This window comes from Armigeres subalbatus, chromosome 3 (genome assembly GCF_024139115.2).
Source record: "Armigeres subalbatus isolate Guangzhou_Male chromosome 3, GZ_Asu_2, whole genome shotgun sequence".
Classification (NCBI taxonomy): Eukaryota; Metazoa; Arthropoda; class Insecta; order Diptera; family Culicidae; genus Armigeres; species Armigeres subalbatus.
In genome coordinates, this window is record NC_085141.1 from 344,169,381 (window position 1) to 344,173,165 (window position 3,785).

Sequence of the window (3,785 nt, forward strand, 5' to 3'; positions counted from 1 at the left end):
TTTACTGCCGATACTAGCGCCTTTCGTATCTTGTGAACCATGTCCTTAATCTCCTTATGGACATTGTTCCTCCCATCCACGAAATTGTGGAGCTCCTCCACCAATCTCTTTGCTGTCACTATTTTCGGCTTTTGCGGAGGCTTGTTTAACTCGTTCTGTCCTAGCCGCTGCTCCTGCTGTTGCCCCTGCTTCTGCTGCTGTTGTTGTTGATGTAGCACTACTGCTACTGGTGATCTCACCAGCCCACTACTGGCGAACGGGTTTGCCGCTCCTGCGTCTGCTTCTGTATGATTTGTTGGATTACTCATTCTATAGGGTCCCCCCTCCAAACCGTTATCTCCACCCATCGTACGTAGTCGCTTATGATCCATGGATTGTCTTTGCAAGCAGTGAGGTCCATGCGAGGGTTGACACGGACGCACTTATATGGCCGTGTTCAGAGCCGATCGCGCAATCGGGAAAATCTCAACCGAGCCTAGTACTCACCAAGAAAATTGGTGGACGAGTATAGAACGAATTCGGAGGACTGCAAGTGTTTTGCCGGGATGTATGCGACCGTACTTTTAGCCCACTCGCCATATCAAGCCGGTGTCACTCTTCCATGCTCAGGAGTAAAACAGCACGACCGCAGCCCAAAATCGTCGTTTCCAATCCACTATCCAGATTTTGTCCGTTATCGTAAGCCATGACCAGTATACCATAATTAGGACCTTACTGGTATCGATCCTAATGTGCCGGTTGGCACTCCCATTGATGGGGCTTAAGTGCTTTGGAAGCGGCACGGGTCGCTTGTACAGAGCTGCTTATAGACCTGTGGTTTTTTGTAGAGATTCAACAGAGCCCACTGTCAAACCTCCGCCACGTCCCCTAGGCAGATTCCGCTTGGGCTGGCTGGGAACCAGTAAACTGGTGCCAGGGCCCGGTCATCTCCCGAGGGAAACGCGTGTGTGTGTGTGTGTGTGTGTGTGTGTGTGTGTGTGTGTGTACAAAAATGTGAGACACACTTTTTGGTACTTAGCATTATTCGATTTTCTCGCAACAAGTTGCTGTGGACGCGGATTGCGGTCTAGTTGTTTCCTATTGAAAATTGGCCCGATCGGTCATTGCGTTCCAAAGTTATTGAAAAAACATTGTTTTTTTGCCAAGGGTCCCCCTTTGGGAAAAAAATTTTCAAAAACGAAAAAAAAAATTTTTTTTCAGAGGTCAATTTATATGCATTTGCGGTCATTTGAATTCATTGCTGCAATGCATTCAAATGACCGCAAATGCATATAAATTGATGGAAAAAGTAAAATCTATCCCCCAAAAGTGCTATTTCGACCTCTCTTATGTGTTTTCTTATTATTTTAATGCGCGAGAAAGGCACTACCAACGCTAGGTGGATTGATCTGGTTTTTTTTTATTGCATACGTTTTGGTTATACCTACATGATATGTAACGAAGAAATCCAATCAACCCTCAATGATAGCAAACAAATATAAATTTAGAAGGCCAGATATTATTTCGCCAGCTAATTTATTCAGCTCGTTAACTTGTTTGAACAGTAGATTTGGTCAGACGAGTTAACTAAAGCCAACGAACTTATCTACATATTATTATATTAACCTATATATCCATTTAATACATGTATGTGCTTAGCTCGTTTGTGTAGCCAACTCGTCTTATCAGTTGCCACATTTGAGCTATTTACCATTTCGATTCATCTGGATTGTTTAATTATTTGAAACTTTTTCAAACTACATCCCACTGGGACAGAGCCGCCTCGCAGCTTAGTGTTCATTAAGCACTTCCACAGTTATTAGCTGCGAGGTTTCTTAGCCAGGTTACCATTTTTGCATTTGTATATCATGAGGCTAACACGATGATACTTTTATGCCCAGGGAGGTCGAGACAATTTCCAATCCGAAAATTGCCTAGACCGGCACCGGGAATCGAACCCAGCCACCCTCAGCATGGTCTTGCTTTGCAGTCGCGCATCTTACCGCACGGCTAAGGAGTGCCCCGTGGCACAAACCCGTGGTCACCCAATTATGGCCAAAAACGACCGGAGATCATTTTGTGGGCTGCATGGTAAGAAATTTGAGGAATACACGTTGGTTTCCTGTCGAAAGTTGAATTAGGTAAAAAATGTCAGCAGAAAATTCACATGCATTGTACAAAATACAACAGCGCTCGTACTCAACTGGGTTCGCCGAAGAGCTGGGCGAGCTCGTGCACAATGGGGAAATCCGATTCCAAAAGTGGAAAAAATTGATAACTTTCTTCACGAACAACTTACAGAAGAGATCAAGAGCTTATTCAAAAGATAATTTTGCAAAGAATTCAGTAAGTGCTGTTTCATGGACGTGGAACGCTTCTGTATGTAGTTATCGTTTTGCCCTAATGCCCCATATATTGCGAGTTTCCAAACTATTTGTCATTTTATCTTTAAGACATTGTTCTAAACTTGTGTTTATCTCTTCACTGGGGATCCACAGAAGGGCACTAAATATATTTTGTTGGTAAAAGTTGGGAATTTAAGGGATTTTGGGGTCAAATAAGCATCAAAGTCCATTTTAGGTGCAATTTTCGTGTATTCTGTAAAAAATAGTAATATTTACAGATATGTGTTGATATTATTGTCTCAAAGTGTTGAACAGATATTGACAAATTTTTGCTGAACAAAAATTAATGAAATAAATCGTTTCACAAATGTTTTATTTGGTTATTTATTGAGTAAAACGATTTTTAAAACTTTTGAATAGCACCGATGTCAAACATTTCCAAACCATACCCTATAGCACAACTAGACAAGAATAGTCATATGTTATGAGTCTTGATGTGATCATAGATAGGAGGTGATGGGAGATACTCTTTTTTCTTACCTTTATGCCCAAATTCCCCTATGAAACAATATAGCTCAATGATTCTGAGCAAGGAAATGATGTAGTAATGTTAATTTAATTGATATTTTCCAATTATATAACGAAAATAACAAATAATCATATAATTCATTAAAAATATTGAATTATAGGGGATTTAGGGGTCATACAGCTTATTTAATGTAATTTTTTATACAAAATAAGATAACTTTTCTCACGAGCGACTCACAGATAAGGTTAAGGGCTTACTCGAAAGCGAATTTTCCAAGAAATTCAGTGAGACATGTTTTATAGACATGAGACACTTCTGTATGTAGTTATTGAGCTGGTTTTGCCCCAATGTCCCATACATCATTTTTCATATTTTGGTACTTTTATCTTTTGAAAATTACACTAAAATTCTGTTTCCTCTTCATTGTAGATCCCTACATAGCACTATACATATTTTGTTGGAAAAAGTTGGAAATTTAAGGGATTTCGGGGTCAAATAATCACTGCATCTATACGAATTTTTCATATATACTGTAAAAAAATAATAATACCCAAGAAATCATTTGCACTACATTACGTCGAATGATCATTTAGGGTTAATATACGGTGATTTAAAAACTTGTAAGCATTGATGTAGCTCTACATATGATCAATTTTGGCGAAATCTACAGTCTATCCAGCTTTCCACGTTCGCCATAATGGCGGCTGCTATGAATAAATCTGACAGTAACTGCTTCCGACGCTTCCGATGGTATCTTAGCAACTATTTTCACATAGTTTATTTATTCTGTAAGTAGGCACATCATGAAAAAAACGGAGAAAATTCGTAAAGAGCTTGCAATAATTAGAATCAATTCATTAATTTGACATCATTTTTATATTTTAGGTGAAAGAATGACAATCACAACGAAGGATTAATACAATACCAACAAA